Source organism: Neofelis nebulosa, chromosome 7, assembly GCF_028018385.1.
Source record: "Neofelis nebulosa isolate mNeoNeb1 chromosome 7, mNeoNeb1.pri, whole genome shotgun sequence".
Classification (NCBI taxonomy): Eukaryota; Metazoa; Chordata; class Mammalia; order Carnivora; family Felidae; genus Neofelis; species Neofelis nebulosa.
The window spans coordinates 149,720,968-149,743,609 of NC_080788.1; the positions used below are offsets into that span (position 1 = coordinate 149,720,968).

At 41.6% G+C, this 22,642-nt stretch overlaps 1 pseudogene; it reads right to left on the reverse strand.

The window, feature by feature from the left end:
* Positions 1–7,438: 7,438 nt before the first annotated feature.
* Positions 7,439–22,642, reverse strand: part of LOC131518062 (immunoglobulin heavy variable 3-74-like) — a 32,397-nt pseudogene continuing 17,193 nt past the window's right edge.

The window sequence follows — 22,642 nt, forward strand, 5'->3', positions numbered from 1 at the left end:
CCTCTGTAATTATGGGACTACCGCCCTTCCCTCCACATCATGTCTTTGAGTTTCACCTGGTTTCAGGTGTGCATCAGTAGTGTCACAGTTCTCTGGCAAAGCATCCCATTGATGGAAGGTTCGTAGTTGGTTTATTCCTTTATATTTAGAAAGACTTTTGCCTTATTCTGAGCTTCTAACACTAAGAAAGATGCTATAAATATTTACACACCATTTATTTTCTGAGCATGGGATTTCATTCTTCAGGGACAAATACTCGGGAGTGGTATTTCCAGGTTCCTTTTTATGTCATCCATGTATAATTTCATAAGCGACAGCCAACGGTTTTCCAGAGCTGGTGTTTGTTTGTCAATCCTTCCTGCATTGTTTGAGGCCCCACGTATGCTGTATGCTCACCTGGATGTTGTTGTCAGTGTTCTTTTCATTCCTGATCCATCGGGATGTGTGTATAGGGCATCTATTGCATTCTTGATTTGAATTTCCCTGACAGTCGATGGTGTGAAGAGTCTTCTCCAGTCAGTAACTAATGTGTCTATAACCTCAAGGATAGGATGTCTACTACACAAGGCTGTGCTTGTTTTATGGAGGTTTGTTTCCTTTCTTCCTATTGACTGTTGAGGGTTCTTAGCATATTGAAGATGCAGGTCCCTTGGTGGTTATGCAATTTGTGAATGTTGTCTCTTACAATGTAACTTATCTTACTATTGGTATTCACGTGGGCAGATAAGCGTATTTGATTTTCACAAAGTCTATTGATACCATTTCTTTTTATGGGTGTTGTGTTCTTAGCTATAGTTTTCATTTTCTTGATGATTGATTGCTTGTGACTAATATTTTTTTAAACTGTTTATTCTTGATAGAGAGAGAGAGACAGAACGTGAGCGGGGAAAAGCAGAGAGAGAGGGAGACACAGAATCTGAAGCAGGCTCCAGGTTCTGAGCTGTCAGCATAGGGCCTGACAACGGGGCTCAAACCCTCAAATCGTGACATCGAGACCTGAGCTGGAGTGAGACACCTAACCGACTGAACCACCCAGGCACCCCACTGATTTCTTGACTTACAACGTAACTAAGTGTCTTGGTTTTTTTCTGGTTTTTCTCAACGTTGACTTGTTCCCTATTTGGTGTCTGGTGACTTAGAGTTTTGTTGTTTGTTTTTAAATTTATAGACTCTAGCAAATCATTTTGTGGCATGGTTTTCCCTAATATATGGAAATTATGTGGAAATATAGGAAATTGAAGTTCAAATTTCACAAGAGTTGCCATTCTGTGTCTCTTTGGCCAGACTGCTCATCAGATTTGATAGATATGCTCCTGGGGTCAAAAAACATGTTTACCTTTTCAGGTGGTGGGCTTTCTATATGTCTCAGGAGCCGTTGAGCTCTGTGCACACAACCGAGTTCTTGACACAATTTTTCCTTTGCCATTCTATGTGAAACCCTCAAAATCCATTTTTTGCATTGCCAATTTTAGACACTTCATGAATAGATCGCATTGAAGCTCTTGTATCATTTCCTAAAATTATTTTCCTCCTCCGTGTTTGGGACTGTAATTTTTCTTCTTCCTTCCAAGGGGAGCTCATATCTGCATTTGCGGAATTCTTCCAGGCTTCTCATCTCTTAATACTTTTCCAATGTGCTGTGCAGTTTTTGACCAAAGGAATACTTAGGTTTGTTTGTACTCTATCACATTGGGTGATAGGAGCCGCGAGACAGGATGCATCATATGGGCTTTTTTTTTTTTTTTGACCCGTTGTATGTTATCTTTCATATTGAATGTTTATAGAACATATAGCCCCTCACTTTCATGAACCACTAACAGGGGACATGGTTATCTTCAAGAGACAGGAAAGGAAGACAAGGGAGCTGAGAAAGCAAGTCGGGGAAGGAAACCCAGAGCTTCTCAGGAAGCATCAACTGTCCGCACTTTCTAGTTCTGCAGATGTGGGTCCCTGCTGAGGCCCAACCTGGGTTCTTGTGCAGGTGTCTGGACAAGCTGCCCATGATGTGTGGGCACAGTGGAGTTGGGAAGGGCAGCTGTGGTTTGAATTCCAGCCCACCTGGCACTGCTGTCAAAATTCATGAGTGTGTTAATTTATGTCCACCATCAGTTAGGGATAAAATGAGTAAATGCAAGACCTTAGACTCACTACCTCAGATTCCATGTTCATGACAATTTGTGACAACAATTCTTCCTTCCTTTTTTCCACTTTTTAAATTTTTTAAAGTTTGTGTTTAAATATTTGTTAGTTAACATATTGTGTAATATTAATTTCAGTAGTAGAATTTATTGGTTCATCACTTACATTAACACCCAGTACTCATCACAACACGTGGCCTCCTTAATCCCCAACACCCATTATCCCATCCCTCACACACATGCCGTCCAGCAACCCTCAGTTTGTTCTCTAACCTTAGAGTTTTTTAATGATTTCTTGCTCTTTTCCCCTTCTAAATTCCCCATATGAGGAAATCATATGGTGTTTGCCATCTTTGACTGACTTACTTTGCTTAGCATGGTACCCTCTAGCTGCATCAACATCTTAGCAAATGGCAAGATTTCATTCTTTTTTATGACTGAGTAATATACCATTCTATACAGATAGCAAATTTATCACATGGTGGACTTTTGGTCTCTTTCCTCAGTTTGGCTGTCATATTTAATGCTGCTGTAACATTGGGGTGCACGTACTTCCTCAAATCAGAAGTTTTGTATGCTTTGGATGAATTCCTAGTAGAGCAATTGCTGGAGTGTTAGGTTGTTTAATTTTTAGTTTTTAAACTGTTTTCTGGAATGGTCCAGGCACTTTGCATTCCCACCAAGAATATAAAAGGGTTCCCTTCTCTCCTCATCCTCATCAATATCTGTTGTTTCCTGAGTTGTTAATTGTCACCATTCTGACAGGTGTGCGGTCCTCTCTCATTGTTGTTTTGATTTGTAATTCCCTGATGATGAGTGATGTTGAGCATATGTTCGTTTGTCGGTTAGCCATCTCAATGCTTTGTTTAGAAAAGTATCTCCTCATGTCTTCTGCACATTTCTCCACTGGATTCTTTGTGTTTGGGTTGTTGAGTTTGAGAAGTTTTTTTTACAGATTTTGGATAGTAAGCCTTTATCAGATATATGGTTTGCAAATACCTTTTTAATTTCTGTAGAATGCCTTTTAGATTAGTTGATTGTTTCTTTAGCTGTGCAGAAGGTTTTTATTTTGATCAGGACCCAGTAGTTCAAGTTTGCTGTTGTTTCCCTTGCCTCTCAAGACACGTCTAGTAAGAAGTTGCTATGTCCGAAGTCCAGGAGGTTGCTGCCTGTTCTCCTCTAGGATTTGATGGTCTCCTGTCTCACATTTAGGTCTTTCACCCATTTGGATTTATTTTTGTGTATGGAGTAAGAAAGTGGTTCAGTTGCATTCTTCTGCATTCTTCTGGTCCAGTTTTCCCAACACCCTTTGTTGACAAGGCTGTCTTTTTTCCCATTACATAGTCTTTCCTACTTCATCCAAGATGAGGTGGCCATACATTTGTGAGTCCATATCTGGGTTTACTCTTCTGTTCTCTTGATCTTTGTGTCTCTTTTGTGCTTGTAGCTTAATGTCTTGATAAATACAGCTGTGTAATATAGCATGAAATCCATAATCATGAATTCTTCCGTTTCTTTGTGTAGCATAGACGTTTCAACACTACTTGCTCCTTAAATCCATGAACATTGAAGTTGTTTCCATTTCTTTGTGTCATCCTCAGTTTCTTTCACCGTTTTTAGAGTCTTCAGAGTATAGACATTTTAACTCTTTAGGTATCCTATTATATTTGGTGCAATTGTAAATGGGATAGATAGTTTTTTTTTTCTTTCTGTTTCTTCATTATTGCTGTGTAGAAATGCAGCCAATTTCAGTATGTTGATACTGTATCTTGTGAATTTGCTGAATTTGTGTATCAGTTCTTGCAATATTTTGGTGGAGTCTTGAGTTTTTGATATAGAGTGTCATGTCATCTGTGAAGAGGGAATGTTTGACTTCTTCTTTTCCAACTTGAATGCGTTTATTTTTTGTTGTTGTCTGTTTTTGAGGATAAGACTTCCACTGCTGTGTTAAGTAGAATGATGGGAGTGGACATCCCTCTTGTGTTCCTGACAGTAGAGGAAAAGGTTTTTTTTTTCCCCACTGAGGATATTAGCTGTGGGGTTTTCATGTACGGACTTTATGATGTTGAGGTGTGTTTCCTCTACCCCTTGTTGAGGGTTTTATAAAGAAAGGATGCTGTACTATGTCAATTTTTTTTTGCATGTATTGAGAGGGTCATATCATTCGTATCCTTTCTCTGTTTGATGTTATGTATTACATTGATTTATTTGTGACTATTGAACCACCCTTACAGCCAAGGAATAAATCCCACCTGGTCACATTAAAGGATCCTTTTAATGTCTTGTTGGATTCAATTTGCAAGTATTCTCTTTCTTTTTTTTTTAATGTTTATTTATTTTTGAGACAGAGAGAGACAGAGCATGAATGGGGGAGGCTCAGAGAGAGGGAGACACAGAATCTGAAACAGGCTCCAGGCTCTGAGCTGTCATCCCAGAGCCCGAAACGGGGCTCGAACTCACGGACTGCAAGATTATGACCTGAGCCAAAGTCGGACGCTTAACCGACTGAGCCACCCAGCAACCCCTGCAAGTATTTTCTTGACAATTGTTGTATTCTTGCTCATTAGGGCTAGTGGCATGTAAGTCTCATTTTTAGTGGGGTTTCATCTGGTTTGGAACCGTGATCATACTCATCTTATAGAATGAATTTGGAAGTTTTCTTTCCATTTCTATTATTTGGAACAGTTTTGAAGACAGGAATATTCTATTCTACTTAAATAGAATATTTCACACTCTTCTTAAATATCTGGTAGAACTCACCTGTGAACCTATCTCGCCCTGGATTTTTGTGTCTTAGTAGATTTTTGATTAATGATTCAATTTCTTTGCTCATTATCAGTCTGTTCCCGTTTTCTATTTCTTCCTTTTTCAGTTTAGGTAGTTTACATTATTCTGGGAATTTATCCATTTCTTCCAGATTGCCCAATTTGTTGGCATATAAATCTCCAAACTATTTTCTCATAGTTGTATTTCTGTGGTGTCAGTCGCGATGTCTCCTCTCAAATTCTGATTATATTGACTTTCGTCCTTTCTCTTTTGTTTTTGCCAAGTCTGCCCATGGGTTTTCATTTTTATTTATTCTTACAGAAACCAGCTTATAGTTTCATTCATCTGGTCTACTGTTTTTCTTTGTTTCTATATCATTTATTTCTGCTCTAATCTTTTTGGTTTACCTGTTCCTGCTGGCTTTAGGGTTCATTTGTTGTTCTTTTTCTAGCTCCTTTAGTTGTAAAGTGGTTGTGTGTTTGAGACCTTTCTTCTTTCTTGAGTTTCGCCTGTACTGCTATATATTTCACTCTTCCGTCAACTTTGCTGCATCCAGATGGTTTGGAACTGGCATGTTTTCATTTTCATTTGCTTCCATGTATTTTTTATTGCTTCTGTAATTTCCTGAAAATCTCATTCTGCTTTTACTAAAATGTGCTTTAACCTAATGTATTGGCGGTGTTGCTCAAATTTTTCTTGTGGCCGACTTCAAGTTTCATAGTGTTGTGGTTTGAAAATACGCATGGAATGATCTCAGTCTTTTTGTACTTGTAGAGGGCTGATTTGTGACATGGTATGTGATCTGTTCTGGAGAATGTTCCATGCACACTCAGAAAGAATGTGTATTCTGGTGCTTTAGAATGGAATATTGTGAATATATCTGTTAAGTCCATTCAGTCCATGTGTCTTTCAAAGCCATTGTTTCCTTATTGATTTTCAGCTTAGATTGTCTTTCCATTGTTGTAAGTGGAGTGTTAACGATCTCTATTATTACTATTGTCTATTATCAATGAGTTTCTTTATGTTTCTTATTGAGATATATTTCAGTGCTTACATTTTTGGGGTATAAATATTTAAAGCTTCAGATCTTCTTGTTGGATAGACCCCTTTATGATGATATACTGCCTTCCCGATCTCTTGTAACAAACTTTGGTTTGAAAAATAGTGTGATATGAGTGTGGTACTACAACTTTCTTTTGACGTCCGTTAGCAAGATAAATTGTTCACCCTCCCCTCACTTTCAAACTACAGGTGTTTTAGGTTGAAACACCTATCTTTTGATTGGATATTTGGCCATATACATTCACAGTAAGTATTGATAGATATAAACTTAGTGCCATAGTGTTACCTCCAAAGTCATTGTTTCTGGAGATTTTCTCTGTTTATTTCTAGTCTTTGTTACTTTTAGTCTTCCTTTCCCACTCAAAGTGTCCCCTTTAATTTCTCGCAGGGCTGATTTAGAGACCATGAACTCCTTTGGTTTTTGTTTGGGAAATTCTATCAATCCTTGTATCTGAATGGCTGCCTTACTGGAGAAAGTATTCTTAGCTGCATAATTTTCAATTGCACTTGTTGAGGATCTGATGCCACTCCCTACTTGCATGAAGGTTTCTGTAGAGACACATGCCATAGTTTTTTTTTTTTTTAATCTTCCCTTGTTAGTTAGCAACTTCTTTCATGTTGATGCTTTTATGTTTTTTCTTTATCTGGATATTTTGCCATTTTCCTGTGATATGTCTCAGTGTTGGCCTGCTTTTTTCTTTTTATTTTAATGGGTGTTCTCTCTGCCTCCTAGATGTGGATGTCTGTTTCCTTCCCCAGCTTGTGGAAATTTTCACTATATTCACTCAGCTAAAATGTATCCCCCTTTTTCACCCTCTTATTCTTTTGGGACTCCTTTCAAGGGAATGTTATTACAGTTTATGGAGTTGCTGATTTCCCTAAGTGTATGTTTGTGATGCAATATTTTAATTTTCCTCTTCTTTCCAGCTTCATTTCCCCATATCCCTCATTTTTACTTCCCATATGCTTGTTTGAACTGGAATATTGGTCTCCTCCGGCCCGTTTTCTGAGAGTTACATCATCAGCTCTCCACGTTCTGAGTCTAGACACTAGTCAGAATCAGACAAGAATTACATCACTGGTTTTCCTGGGTCTTCAGCTTGTGACAGTAGATCATGGGACTTCTCAACATATTTAGTTATGGAAACCAATGACCTTTGGGTTGTGTTCCTCAGGGGAATCTTGACTAATACATGGAGATTGTTTGTCTCTCCTTTAGAGTAATTGAATAAAGCTGTAGCTCATTTAAAGTCCTGAGTAGCAAAGGGCTATGAAGAAAGTGTCACGTTGTTTGACTGGGACAAGGGCTGGGTGAGGATAAGGAGGAGCTGTGGGATCCTGTGGTCCTGGCTGCACAGGGAGTGCATCTGGGAATCCTGTAAAGGTGCAGCTGTTGTGCCTCAGGAAATCTGTAATTCACTCATGTTGAGGGACCAGAGTAAGCAAGTGCAAACAACTGTGTCTTGTGCATGTTAGTCTAGTTTCCGAGAGTTAATAGGTAAACACAGAATCATATAACCAGGGAGGCTCCCTGGGGAAAGTGCTGTGTGGAGAGGAAGCCCCAGACCCTGACAGGAAACCTGCCTGTAACCTCCATCTGCACTTGCGCCTGGGAACCCAAAGGAGAATTGTGCATAGTGTGTGCCCCCTGGTGGTTCTGATCCCCTCCAGCAGGGAGGTTTCTGTGTGGGCTCCCATTGAGGTCCCCTCACTGTGTCTCTTGCACAGTAATATGTGGCCGTGTCCTCGGTCTTGAGGTTGTTCATCTGCAGATACAGCGTGTTCTTGGCGTTGTCTCTGGAGATGGTGAATCGGCCCTTCACGGAGTCTGCGTAGCCTGTGCTACTTCCATCAGCATCATATATGCGACCCACTGCAGCCCCTTCCCTGGAGCCTGGCGGACCCAGCTCATGCTGGAACTACTGAAGGTGAATCCAGAGGCTGCACAGGTGAGTCTCAGGGACCCCCCAGGCTTCACCAGGTCTCCCCCAGACTCCACCAGCTGCACATCACACTGGACACCTGCAGACACAAGACATTTTGGTCAGGAAACTGTCACACATCCACTGTTTCACTCATATCCATTCACAGACTCAGTGTCCCTCGTTCACCATGAATTACCTTTTAAAAGAGAAACCAGGAACACCCAGACCAGCACAAACTCCATGGTGAGGTGTGTGTGTTCTGTGCTGATCACAGAATGGGAACACATGGGACTCCTGGGGCTGGGGCTCGTCTCCCAGCTGCACGGTCGGGCTGGGTTGGTTTTATCAGCACAGAAAGGGCCCCATTTGCATGTCTTCTGACATATATATCAAGCTCCAGACTTAGGTTTGATTGTGTAAAAGTGAATGACAGGGTTAGGGATGCACTTCTACATTAGTTTGCGTGGATGGCGGTGTGACAATATGAAGAATTTTTTTTTCAGTTTTGGATTTTTACCTTTATTAATGGAGGCTTCGGCATAATCTTTAAGAAACATTTACCTCAACAGCATGATCACGCATTGTTTTCTCTTAAAATATTTTAATTTTTTATTATTAATTAGTATTTATTTTTAGTTTTAAAAATTAACATCAAAATTAGTTAGCATATAGTGCAACAATGATTTCAGGAGTAGATTCCTTAGTGCCCCTTACCAGTTTAGCCCATCCCCCCTCCCACAACCCCTCCAGTAGCCCTCTGTTCTCCATATTTATGAGTCTCTTATGCTCTGTCCCCTCCATGTTTTCATATTATTTTTGTTTCCCTTCCCTTATGTTCATCTGTTTTGTCTCTTAAAGTCCTCATATGGTGAAGTCATATGAGTTTTGTCTTTCTCTGACTGACTCATTTCGCTTAGCATAATACCCTCTAGTTCCATCCACATAGTTGCAAATGGAAAGATTTCACTCTTTTTTTAAATTTTTTTTTAACATTTATTTATTTTTGAGACAGAGAGAGACAGAGTATGAACGGGGGAGGGTCAGAGAGAGAGGGAGACACAGAATCTGAAATGGGCTCCAGGCTCTGAGCAGTCAGCACAGAGCCCGATGCGGGGCTCGAACTCACATATCGCGAGATCGTGACCTGAGCCGAAGTCGGACGCTTAACCAACTGAGCCACCCAGGCGCCCCAAGATTTCACTCTTTTTGATTGCCGAGTAATACTCCATTGTATATATTTACCACTTCTTCTTTATCCATTCATCCATCAATGGACATTTGGCTCTTTCCATACTTTGGCTATTGTTGATAGTGCTGCTATAAACATGGGTGTGCATGTGTCCCTTTGAAACAGAACACCTGTGTCCCATGGATAAATGCCTAGTAGTGCAATTGCTGGGTCATAGGGGAGTTCTATTTTTAGTTTTATGAGGAATCTCCATACAGTTTTCCAGAGTGGCTGCACCAACTTGTATTGCCCCCCCCAAATGCAAAAGAGATCCTCTCTCTGCATCCTTGCCAATGTCTGTTGTTGCCTGAGTTGTTAATGTTAGCCATTCTGACAGGTGTCAAGAGGTATCTCATTAGGGTTTTGATTTGCATTTCCGTGATGATGAGTGGTGTGGAGCATTTTTTCATGTGTCGGTTGGCCATCAGGATGTCTTCTTTGGAGAAGTGTCTATTCATGTCTTTTTCCCGTTTCTTCACTGGATTGTGTTTTGGGTAAGTTTGATAAATTCTTTATAGATTTTGGATACTAACTCTTTATCTGAGATGTCATTTGCAAATATCTTCTCCCATTCTGTCAGTTGAATTTTAGTTTTGCTGATTGTTGCCTTCACTATGCAGAAAGTTTTGATTTTGATGAGGTCCCAGTAGTTCATTTTTGCTTTTTTTCCCCTTGCCTCCGGGGACGTGTTGAGTAGGAAGTTGGTGTGGCCAAGATCAAAGATGTTTTTGCCTGCTTTCTGCTCGAGGAATATGATGGCTTCCTGACTTACATTGAGGTCTTTCATCCATGTTGAGTTTATTTTTGTGCATGGTGTAAGAAAGTGGTCCTGGTTCATTCTTCTGCATGTCGCTGTCCAGTTTTCCCAGCACCACTTGCTGAAGACACTGTCTTTATTCCATTGGATAGTCTTTCCTGCTTTGTCAAAGATTAGTTGGTCATACATTTGTGAGTCCATTTCTGGATTTTGTTTTCTGTTCCATTGATCTGAGTGTCTGTTCTTGTTTTTTTTTTTAATATTTTTTGGCATTTATGTATTACTTTTCAGAGACAGAGACAGAGACAAAGTATGAGCGGTGGAGTATCAGAGAGAGAGAAAGACACAGAATTCCAAGCAGGCTTCAGGCTCTGAGCTGTCAGCACACAGCCTGATGTGGGACTCTAACTCACGAACTGCCAGATCATGACCTGAGTCAAAGTCGGATGCTTAACTGACTGATCCACTCAGATGCCCCTGAGTGTCTGTTCTTGTGCCAGTACCATACTGTCTTGATGATTACAGCTTTGAAGTATAGCTTGAAGTCTGGGATTGTGATGCCTCCTGCTTTGGTTTTCTTTTTCAAGATTTCTTTGGCTATTCAGCGGCATTTCTGGTTCCATACAAATTTTAGGATTATTGTTTCTAGCTCTGTGAAGAATGCTGGTGTCACTTTGACCGGGATTGCATTGAATATGTAGATTGCTTTGGGTACTGTCAGCATTTTAACAATATTTGTTCTTCCTATTCAGAAGTATGGAATCTTTTTCCATATTTTGTCTTCTTCCATTTCTTTCATAAGCTTTCTATAGTTTTCAGTGTAAAGATTTTTCACCTCTTTGGTTAGATTTATTCCTGGGTATTTTATGGTTTTTGGTGCTACTCTAAATGGGATAGTTCCCTTGATTTCTCCTTCTGTTGCTTCATTGTTGGTGTATAGGAATGCAACCGATTTCTCTGCATTGATTTTATATCCTGCCACTTTGCTGAATTCATGAATCAATTCTAGCAGTTTTCTGGTGGGGTCTTTTGGGTTTACCATATAGAGTATCATGTCATCTGTGAAGAGTGAAAGTTTGACCGTCTCCTGGCCAGTTTGGATGCCTTTTATTTCTTTGTGTTGTCTGAGTGCAGAGGCTAACACTTCCAATACTATGTTGAATAACAGTGGCGAGAGTGGATATCCCTGTCTTGTTCCTGACCTTAGGGAGAGAGCTCTCAGTTTTTCCCCATTGAGGATGATATTACCATTGGGTCGTTCATAGATGGCTTTTATGATCTCGAAGGTATGGTCCTTCTATCCCTACTTTCTTGAGCGTTTTTATCAAGAAAGGATGTTGTATTTTGTCAAATGCTTTCTCTGCATCTATGGAGAGGATCATATGGTTCCTGTCCTTTCTTTTATCGATGTGACGAATCACGTTAATTGTTACAGATATTGAGCCATCCCTGCATCCCAGGTATAAATCCCACTTGGTCGTGGTGAATAATTTTTTAATGTATTATTGTTTCTGTTTGGATAATATCTTGTTGAGGATTTTTGCATCCATGTTCATCAGGGAAATTGGTGTAGAGTTCTCTTTTTAAGTGTTGTCTGTGTCTGTTTTTGGAATCGAGGTAATGCTGGCTTCATAGAAAGAGTTTGGAAGTTTTCCTTCCATTTCTATTTTTTTGGAACAGTTTCCAGAGACTAGGTGTTAACTCTCCCTTAAATGCTTGGTAGAATTCCCCTGGAAACCCATCTGGTTCTGGACTGTTGTCTTTTGGCAGATTTTTGATTACTAATTCTATTTCCTTACCTGTTAAGGGTCGGTTCAAATTTTCTATTTCTTCCTGTTTCAGTTTTGGTAGTGTATATGTTTCTAGGAATTTGTCCATTTCTTCCAGATTGCCCATTTTATTGGCATATAATTGCTCATAACATTCCCTTATTACTGTTTTTATTTCTGTTGTGTTGGTTGTGAATTCACCTCTGTCATTCTTGATTTTATTTATTTGGGTCCTTTCCTTTTTCTTTTTGATCAATCTGGATAGTGGTTTATCAATTTTGTTAATTCTTTCAAAGCACCAGCTTTTAGTTTCATTGATGTGTTCTACTGTGTTTTGGTTTCGATAGCACAAATTTCTGCTCTAATCTTTAGTATTTCCTGCCTTCTGCTGGTTTTGGGTTTTATTTGCTGTTCCTTTTCCAGCTCTTTAGTCATAAGGTCAGGTTGTGTATCTGAGATCTTTCTTCCTTCTTTAGGAAGGCCTGGATTGCTATATACTTTCCTCTTATGACCGCCTTTGCTGCATCCTAGAGGTTTGCGTTGTGGTGTTATCATTTTCATTGACTTCCATATACTTTTTAATTTCTTCTTTAACTGCTTGGTTAGCCCATTCATTCTTTAGTAGTTTCTTCAGTCTCTAATTATTTGTTACCTTTCCAAATTTTTTCTTGTGGTAGATTTTGAGTTCATGGCATTGTGGTCTGAAAATATGCATGGTATGATCTCGATCTTTTTGTACTTACTTAGGGCTGATTTGTGTCCCTGTATATGATCTATTCTGGAGAAAGTTCCATGTGCACTGGAGAAGAGTGCATATTTTGTTGGTTTAGGATGAAATGTTCTGAATATATTTGTTAAGTCTTTCTGGTCTAGTGTGTCATTCAAAGCCATTGTTTTCTTGTTGATTTTTTGATCAGGTGATCCGTTCATTGTTGTGAATGGGGTGTTGAATTCTCCTACTATTATGGGATTCATATCGATGAGTTTCTTTATGTTTGTGATTAATTGATTTCTATATTTGGGTGCTCTCACAATTGGCGCATAAATGTTTACAATTGTTAGGTCTTCTTGGTGGATAGACCCTTTGATTATGAATGATATAATGCCATTCTGCATCTCTTGATGCAGTCTCTATTTTAAAGTCTAGATTGTCTGATATCATTATGGCTACTCCGGCTTTCTTTTGTTGAACATTAGCATGATAGATGGTTCTCCATCCCCTTATTTTCAATCTGGAGGCGTCTTTAGGCCTAAAGTGGGTCTCTTGTAAAAAACGTATAGATGGATCTTATTTTCTTCTCCATTCTGTTACCCTATGTCTTTTGATTGGGGCATTGAGTCCATTGACGTTTAGAGTGAGTACTGAAAGATATGAGTTTATTGCTATTATGATGCTTGTAGACGTGGAGTTTGTGGTGGTGTTCTTTGGTCTTTCTAATCTTTGTTGATTTTGGTATTTATTTTTTATACAGATATATTTTCATCTTTTCTCCCCTCAGAGATTCCCCCTTGAAATTTCTTGCAGGGCTGGTTTAGTGGTCACAAACTCATTTAATTTTTGTTTGTATGGGAATCTTTTTATCTCGCCTTCTATTTTGAATGACAGCCTTGCTGGATACAGAATTTTTGGCTGCATATTTTTCTGATTTAGCACACTGAATACATCCCGCCACTCCTTTGTGGCCTGCCAAGTTTCTGTGGATAGGTCTGCTAAACCTGATCTGTCTTCCCTTGTAAGTTACGGACTTTGTTTCCCTGTTGGTTTTATGATTCCTTGCCTGAGTACTTTGTCAATTTGACTATGATGTGCCTTGTTGATGGTCGGTTTTGGTTGTATCTAATGGGAGTCCTCCATGCTTCCTGGATTTTGATGTCTGTGTCTTTGCCCAGGTTAGGAAAGATTTCCGCTATGATTTGTTCACATAACCCTTCCACCCCTATTTCTCTTTTCCACTTCTGGGACCCCTATGATTCTCATGTTTTTCCTTTTTAATGAGTCACTGATTTCTGTAATTCTTAAATCTTGCTCTTTTGCCTTATCTCCCTCTTTTTTTTCTGCTTCATTATTCTCTATAAGGTTGTCCTCTATAACGCTGATTCTCTGTTCTGCCTCATCCATCCGTGCAACCGCTGCATCCATCTGTGATTGCAGCTCAGTTATAGCATTTTAAATTTAAATACTGGCTATTTTTTATGTGTTTTAATTATATCCTTGGCATTGTCTTTTTACGGTTTTTTCTTTTCGCATAAATTCCTCCATCACTCTGTATATCCATGTCTCTGCTTTCTTATGTGTTTTAGGAGAATCCTGTTATGTTTTCTGCTTCTAGAGTAGTGTCTTTTTTGAGAAATGTTTACATACGTAGACAACCTGACATTCTGGAAGCATTTGTTGCGTGTGCTGTGTGCACTGTGCTGTCATGTATTGGCTGCTCTGTCCCTCAGGTCAGTCCTCTGCAGAGTTCTCCTTGCCTACAGGCAAGGAGAAAAAGAGAGTTTTTCAACTTTGTCCATAGTGTTGTGAGTTTTCACTAGGTGAGTTTGGTCTCCTTATTAAAAGAGGCTAATTCCTACTTCCCCTACAGGTGAAGCTGTGCCTCACTATATGGTCAGTAAACTTGGTGCCTGTGGGGGTACATGGTAGTCTTTGGAGTGAGGGGTGCAATTGTGGTCTGGGTTCTAGGCGCTCTTTCCCTAGTAAGGAAACACCTGAGGAAGGCAAGGGGGGTATAGCTTGGTGTCATTGGCTCAGTATCTACTGGGGGGTGTTTTGCTGCTCACTGAATTCTGTCCATGATAATTGGTGGGAGGAAATATTGGCATCAGCTCCTTCTCTAGTCCCTGCAGTTGGGAGTTTCCAGCCACCCCTGTTCAGGAAGCCCTCACATAGAGAGAACTATCTGTACTCATGGGTCCCAGGCTTCCTTCAGAACCCGGCCTTCACCCTGCCTTTGTCCAATCCATTGGCACACCTGGCAGCTCAGGGCTCTTATGTTTTATCTCAGGAGCTCTAGCTGGTTGTGAGTACACCAAATTGTATGAACTCAATGCGACAGGGACCCCAGTGATCCTCTGGGACAGTGTCTTGCTGTGATGTGGTTGGAGCTGGTTATCCCAGAAGGGCAGTTGCATGAACACTAGGAGCTTGGAGTTAATGGTGAGGAAGAACAAGAAGGCAGCATTCAGTTAGCTGCTCTCAGCAGAGGCTCCTATGCTAATGACCAGGGCAGTGCAATGTTGCCTGTCAGCTCTCCTGCCCCAAGAGGAGCAATACCCTGTCTCCCAAATGCAATCCAAGAAGAAAACTGTCCCACCCGATATGACCCAGGGGATCCTCAAACCGCAGTAGTCCCTATGGGCCTCGGGGCTCCTTCTCCACAGGAGCACTGCTATGCCCACCAGGGTCCACCCCAGTGATGGCATGGAGTTCTAAATCTTCAGTTTTTGAACTCGACACTTACAGCCGGTTGACTTGTCATGAATACATTTATGTGTCATCTTGACTGCGTCATGGGTGTCCAGATTCATGACTGTTTCTGTGTATGTCTGTGATGAGTTTCCAGAAGAGATTGGCATTTTCATCCATGGTTTCTTTCTGCCTGGGCATCACCCATTCCATCACAGTTCTGAGTAGAATCCGATGCAGAGGGAGGAAGAATTCCCTCATTTTTACTTCCCATGTGCTTGTTTGAAATGGAACATTGGTCTCCTCCTGCCCTTGTTCTTAGTGTTACATATTAGGCTCTGCAGGTTCTGACACTAGATACTACTGGTTCAGAATCAGATGAGAATTATACCACTGGTTTTCCTGGCTCCCCAACTTGTGACAGTAGATCATGGGACTTCTCAAAATATTTTGTCATGGACCAATGCGCTTTCGGTTCTGTTGCTCGAGGGAATCCTGACTAATACATGGAGATGATTTATCTCTTGTTTAGAGGAATTGAGTAAAGCTGTCGCTCATTTAAAGTCCTGAGTAGCAAAGTGCCATGAAGAAGTGTCACGTTGTTTGATTGGGACAAGGGCTGGGTGAAGATAATGAGGAGCTGTGGGAGCTTGTGGTCCTGGCTGCACAGGGAGTGCATCTGGGACTCATGTAAATGTTCAGCTATTGTGCCTCAGGCAATCTGTAATTCACTCATGTTGAGGGACAGGAGTAAGCAATGCAAACAACTGTGTCTTTGGCATGTTAGGGTAGTTTTCCTATGAAAACAATGATCTAATTCACACAGTTAATAGGTAAACACAGAATCCTGTGTCCAGAGAGGCTCCCTGGAGAAACTGCTGTGTGGGCAGGAAGCCCCAGACCCTGAGAGGAAACCTGCCTGTAACCTCCATCTTCACCTGCTCCTGGCAAGACAATGTAGAATGGTGCATAGTGTGTGCCCCCCTGTGGTGCTGATCCCCTCCTTCAGGGAGGTTTGTGTCCGGGCTCCCAGCGAGGTCCCCTCACCCTGTCTCTTGCACAGTAATATGTGGCCTTGTCCTCGGCCCGCAGGTTGTTTATCTTCAGATACAGCGTGTTCTTGGAGTTGTCTCTGGAGATGGGGAATCGGCCCTTCATGGAGTCTGTGTAGTATGATCTACTTCCATCATCATAAACGTATGCGAGCCACTGCAGCCCCTTCCCTGGAGCCTGGCAAACCCAGCTCATTCCATATCTACTGAAGATGAATCCAGAGGCTACACAGGTGAGTCTCAGGGACCCCCCCAGACTGCACCATGTCTCCTTCAGACTCCACCAGATGCACGTCACACTGGACACCTGCAGACACAAGACATCTTGGTCAGGAACCTGTCACACATCTACTGGTCTCACTCATATCCACTCACATACTCAGTGTCTCTCGTTCACCATGAATTACCTTTTAAAAGAGCAAGCAGGAACACCCAGCCAAGCACAAACTCCATGGTGAGGTGTCTGTTCCATCCTGATCAGAGAATGGGAACACCTGGGACTCCCGGGGCTGGGGCTCCTCTCCCAGATGCAGAGTCTGGATGGGCTGGTTTTATCAGCACAGAGAGGACCCCATTTGCATGTGCTCTGACATATATATCAAGCTCCAGTCTTAGATTTGCTTCTTTAACAGTGAACAACAGGGTTAGGGACGCACTTGTAGTTTAGTTTGTGTAGATAGTGCTGTGACAATTTGAATAATTGTATTCAGTGAGTACAGGTGTATTTGCAGTCCTGTGTGCATTTTTACAGGTCTTTCATCAACATAGATCATTTTCACTCTACAAGTATTTTACATACGTTTTGAAGTTTAACCCAAAATACTTTATTCTGTGCCATTTTCACTTGTATAATTTTGTTATTTATTTTGCATGTATTTTCATGCTGGTGTGTAGAATCACAGGTGGTTTATTTTTATTTATTTTCTTTGTTCATTTTGCATCCTGCTCTTTTTCTCATTTAAAAAAACTGGTTCTAATATTTTTTGTGGTATCTCTAGGGTTTTGTTATGTTTCAGATCAATGTCACCTGCAAACAAGTAATTTTCCTTCCTCCTTACTGATTTAAATGTCTTTTATTTCTTTTATTACCTATTTGTTTCTGGTTATGTCTTCCAGTGGTAGGAGAAGAAAGCTTTTCCCTTCTTTTCTTCTGGGATTTAGCCAGTGTAAGGATTCAGTTGACATAAGACATATCTACAGGAGAGAATAAATTTCATTTTGTAAGTGCATGGCCTTCCTAATGACATGACACCCAGAGAAAGGACAAAGCAGGTGGCACTTGTGTCTTTCAGACAACAAAACATTGGATTTGGCAAGAGTTAAGTTTGGGGTATTATGTTAGTCACCAAGTAAGTAGGTTTGTTTGAATAGCCTTCTTGTCCCTGTGTTCCTTATTCTGGTGCTAACGATGGTTCTTCCCTCTTGGTACACGGGAGGGAGATTTATATCCTGCTGTCAAGGGACGATGGAGAGTCTGAGTGTACTTAGGCTCTTTCTCATGTGACTTTCACCGAAATAACCAGTGTGACAAGATGACATAGTTTGAGGTGGCATATGTATTCTTCACGTTATCATGGGGAATACTTATGTTAGGGGTGACGATCATTGCCTGGCTCCTGATTTGACAGGAAAGCCTTCAGCATTTTACCGTTCAATATGCTGTCAGGTGTGGGATTTTCATAGTGGCCATGATCATGTGGAGGTGATTTCCTTCAGTTCCTTTTTAATTGGGTTCTTTTTAAATGATGAACATGTGTTGAATTTTGTCTAATGTTTTTTTGAATCAATTAATGATGGCTTTGATTCAGTCATTCCCTCTGTTAATGGAGGACATCACATTTATGCATCTGTGTGTGTTGAAGGATCCTTGCATCCGTGGAGTGAATCACACTGGATTATATTGTATGATCCTCTCAATGTTCTGTTGAATTCAGTATGCTCAGATTTTGTGAAGGAATTTTGCATGTATGTTCATTTGAGATAGTGACCTGTAGTTTCCCTTCTTGTGGTGTCTTTCTTTGGTTTTGGTGTGAAAACAATGCTGTCCTCACAAATTTCATTTGGGAGTGCTGTTTTTTTATCAGTGGTTTGTAATAGTTTGAGAAATATTGGCATTAATTCCTCTTTAAACACTTAGTAGATATTTTAATAAAGCCATGGACTCCTAGGCAGATTTTTTGGAGGGTGAGGTTTTAGATAGAGAAATTTGATTAATTTTTCTTTTGTTCCTTTTGTATTTTTCCATGAAACAGTCTTGGTGGCCTACATTATGGCATAAAATGTGTAATTTGTTCCTGGTGATCTAATTGTTGGCCTATAAATACCCAAGTTTTTCGTTAATTATCTTTTCAGGTCTTTAGTTCAGTTATTTCTCCTCTTTCAATTCTGATTGCATTTGTTTGAGTCTTCCTTATTCCTCAGGCTACCTATTTGTTTCAAATTTTACATACTTTTCCAAATACAAATTTTTATGTAATTTATTTGTTTTCTGTATTTGTGATAGTCTCTATTTTCTGTCTGCTTTATGTTTTTATGGTATTTTCATGTTTATCTTTTTATGTAAATAAACATGCCAATGAGTTTTTTAAGGAATCTGAAAAATATACAATTCACATGCAAGCACACAACACATGGAAGCAACAAAACAATCATGATGTCGAGAGAACCTGGAGACATCACACTTCTCTCTTTCTAAAGATATTGCAGAGGTACATTAACCACAACAGTGTGCTGCTGGCATCAAATGAGACATTTAGACCAGTGGAGCTCATTACGGAGCCCAGAAGTACAAGTTTGCAGATGCACTCAGCAAATCCTCCACGAGATTTCCAACAATACACAGTGGGTGGAGGATAGTGTCTCCTAAATATGGTGTTGACTAGGGACACCTGTGTGGCTCGGTAAGTTAAGCCTCCCACTTCCACTCAGGTCATGATCTCACGTTTTGTGGGTTCGAGCCTCACATCAGGCTCCTGCTGACAGCTCAGGGCCTGGATTCTGTTTCTGCCTCTATCTCTGTGCCTCCCTACTCATGATCTGTCTCTCTCCCTCAAAAACAAAGTAACAATTAAAAAATAGTATTGATATATACATGCAAAATAATAATATTTGGCCATAATCTTGCTTCATACATATACGTCGACACAAAAAAATCTCAAAATGGATGAAGGATTAAGAAGAACACTTGAAACTAAATGCCTTCAAAGAAAACATGGAAGATAAATATGATGACGTTCACTTGAGAATGATTGATTTGATATAATAGCAAAGTCACAGAGAACAAAGCAGGCAAGGGGGACTACATCATCCTAGAAAAGGGGCAAGCAAATATTTGCAGAGCTAGAAGGCAGTCTATGGGAGGGTAGACATTACAATAAAAAATATTGAAAAGGTGTTAATATCCAAAATGCAGGAGGGACAATAAGGTGTTCTCATTTCCCTGCCATCAGACCACACCTCAAGCTTCCCCATTTCCCTAATGGAGACCCCCTCCATTCAAAGTGCTCCTCAGAGGATGAGTCTTAAAGATGTGCCCACTAGTGTCTGGGCCTCACATGCACAAGAGGATGGATTACCCCCAGTGCAGAGCCTGTGCTCATGGGGCCTGAGAAAGGAACTGCCCCCACCCATCAGTGCCCAGATGCCCTGTCTTGCTGCAGAGGGAGGACCTGACCATGTGATAGAATCTGTTACCACAGGATGTTCTTGCTTTACCTCCTCACCGTGTAACACCCCGATCTTGTGAGTAAAGAAAGAATAGAATTTGATTCAGAAAGCAAAGCTACTGATTTGTACAATGTAGGAACCATAAAGTCTTTTGTCATCTATTACCCCCCCACCCCCGATCTTTTGTCCCTAACCGGGCTGCCGCTCATGCCTCAATTCCTGGTGATGAAGATGCATTCCTGGAATGAACATCTGCTCAACTTTCTTGTCAATGCCATTGCACTCTGATTCACAAGTTCTCTTTTCATGTATGCTTGGGGAAGGCAACTAAGTTGGGCTCAATAGTACTCCAAGTTCTTGAGGCCAACTTACATTCTGTGCCTTCACCCAAGGCTGCACTCTTGTTTAGTATGTCTGTGATTTGTCACTCTATTACCAAAGGAGTCAGAGAGCCCTTGCAGACTCCCCCACCCTCCTAAAGCACCAGCCGGACAGGGCCATACACCTCCTGTCTTCTTAATGTCCACGGTTGCAAACAGCTACTGCCAACAAGGACTATGTCACAGTGCTTCGAAAATCCCCACAATGTGTCTTGTCGGTTTTTCACATCTCTCTCACAGTACAAAAATGCAGTTGCATATCCTTTTAAGGAAACCTGGCTACTGCTTCCCAAGGACCCCTAACTTCACTGCTTTTGCTCTGTCTCTGTGAGCCCCTCACCCCTACCTGATGCTGCCAGAGATTTCTTTTCGTGGCTTTCAGAGTCATTAACCTACTTTAAAGTTTTAATATTAGCTCTGTGCACACCCCCACACTCTTTTTTCTTTCTTCCTACCTCTGTGGACTCTGGGGCCCTAGGGAGCCTCTTCCTCAGAGCCTTACCCTTTTTCCTTGGTGTGTGTCTCTTGCCATGTGCCTTGGGGTGATTGTCATAGCCTTTTGATATAGTTAAAAGACTGGAGGCTCCGTAGGTTGTCTCTAAGTAAACAGGCCGTTGATACCTTGAGCTTTTCAGTGATTTATGAATCTGGGGGACTTGGACCAATCCAGACAGCTGTAGTATGTCAAGCACTTTTAGCATCAGCTTGGTGCCATTTGTGAAGACCCACTAGAGCCAATCAATGTCCTTGTCTCCCTCCCTTTGGACAAGTTATTCCAGGAAACCTTGCATTTTCATGATGGTGTAGTGCCTGTCACCATTTTTCACTTTCACACTGGTCCGTGGATATGTTGGTGTAGTGGTCTTGACAGGGAGGACCTGGGATAGAAGTTAGCTCTTCCCAGACACATGTGCTGAGGCCTCCCACACTGAGGCGTCCCCCACAACACCTGTTAAATAGAGAGCCATTGTCAGCAGCAGTGAGGAATGCAGCCAGTAGGGGGAGGTTGCCTTGGTCATGTCCTCCGCCCAGGGAGACATGATGCTCCTGGTAGAGTTGCCTCTGTCACTAGGTAGGCATGGCTAAGCAAACACAACACCAGGGTACTGGCTGCAACACAGTGGACCCAGCAGCTGGCGTCTTCTTCGACACTAATCTAGGCATATGGTATTCGGTGTCCAGCAATATCTCACTTGGAGATGAGTAGGAAATACACACCTCTGGAATCCCAGGATGGTGCCTGATTGTTGGTCTCTGCAGGGAGTCTGACCTTTTATGGCATTGGTAACTTAGGGTGGGGGTTTCTGGCAACACCTGGCATCAGCCCAAAGCAAAGCTACAGACCACCAGCAAGCTCCAGCTCCTTCCCAGAGCAGCTGAGATGTGGGGGTGAGGAACGAGTGAGCCATTCTCAGTGCTAACACATTGTTGGAGGGCACCACATTGGCCCCCAATCCCATCCCTGGGGACAAATGTATTGGGGACCCCAGCTGCTGTACAAAATTAAGAACATGTAGACTGTATCCGGCTGAAGGAATAGGCAAGAGCCATTGCTCAGGTGGTGGACAGGTGGCTCCCTAGGCATCTGAGCTCTGGCTTTGGATACGTGAGATGCATGGGGCTCTCCTGACTCAAGGTGCGGTTTCCGTGCACCCCCAACAAAGGAAATGGAGGCACAGGATTTATGACTCACAGGGCCCAGAAGCTAGGGTACACAAGGACCTTGGGAAGGGCAGGCCTCCTTTCCACAGTCCCAGTGATCAGGACATAGAAAACAGGGTAGCAAGTACCTGATTACTTGAGAATGGATGGGGATGAAGTCCCTAAGTTTTCACAGGCTCACCTCTGTGTGGTTATTCGAGAAGGCTCTCAGAAAACCAAAGTGGGAATCCTATGCAGATCCTTATCTAACGTTAAACTCACTGCAAAGTAGGCAAGAGAAAGAGAGCAGGGATTCACATTCATCGGGCTCCAACTGGATGCCAGAGTCATCCATAGGCACTTGTGCCTACCTTTCTGATTCATTTCATTTGGTGCTCCTTTAAACCTCATGGTCTCAGTCTCCCACATTTGGAAATTTGCTCTCCAGGGAGGCACAGCTCATGCTAGGTGGAACCTAATGCCAGTCCCCTTCCCTCACAGCCCACAGACACCCCAGTGTGGAACAGGCAGTGTGGGTGGGTGGTAGCCCTCCATTATCCTGAACCCACATTGGGACTGGGGGAAGACAGATTACCTGGAGAATGAGAAAATGTTCAGTGTGCAACCACACAGTTTTGGAGACAACTCATGAATTTGTCCCTGAAAGAGATTGTGTGAACGTCTCCTAATTCTGGAAGCATATACCTCAGTTCAAGGCCCAGATGCTGACTCAGGTCCTCTGCACATAATACCGGGCTCGGTTTGTGCTCTTGGAAGCTTAGATATATACGTAGAGGCCACAAGCATGCAGTTTTTAAGTTTTAATTCAGCGTTATGGTCAGTGAGCCATGA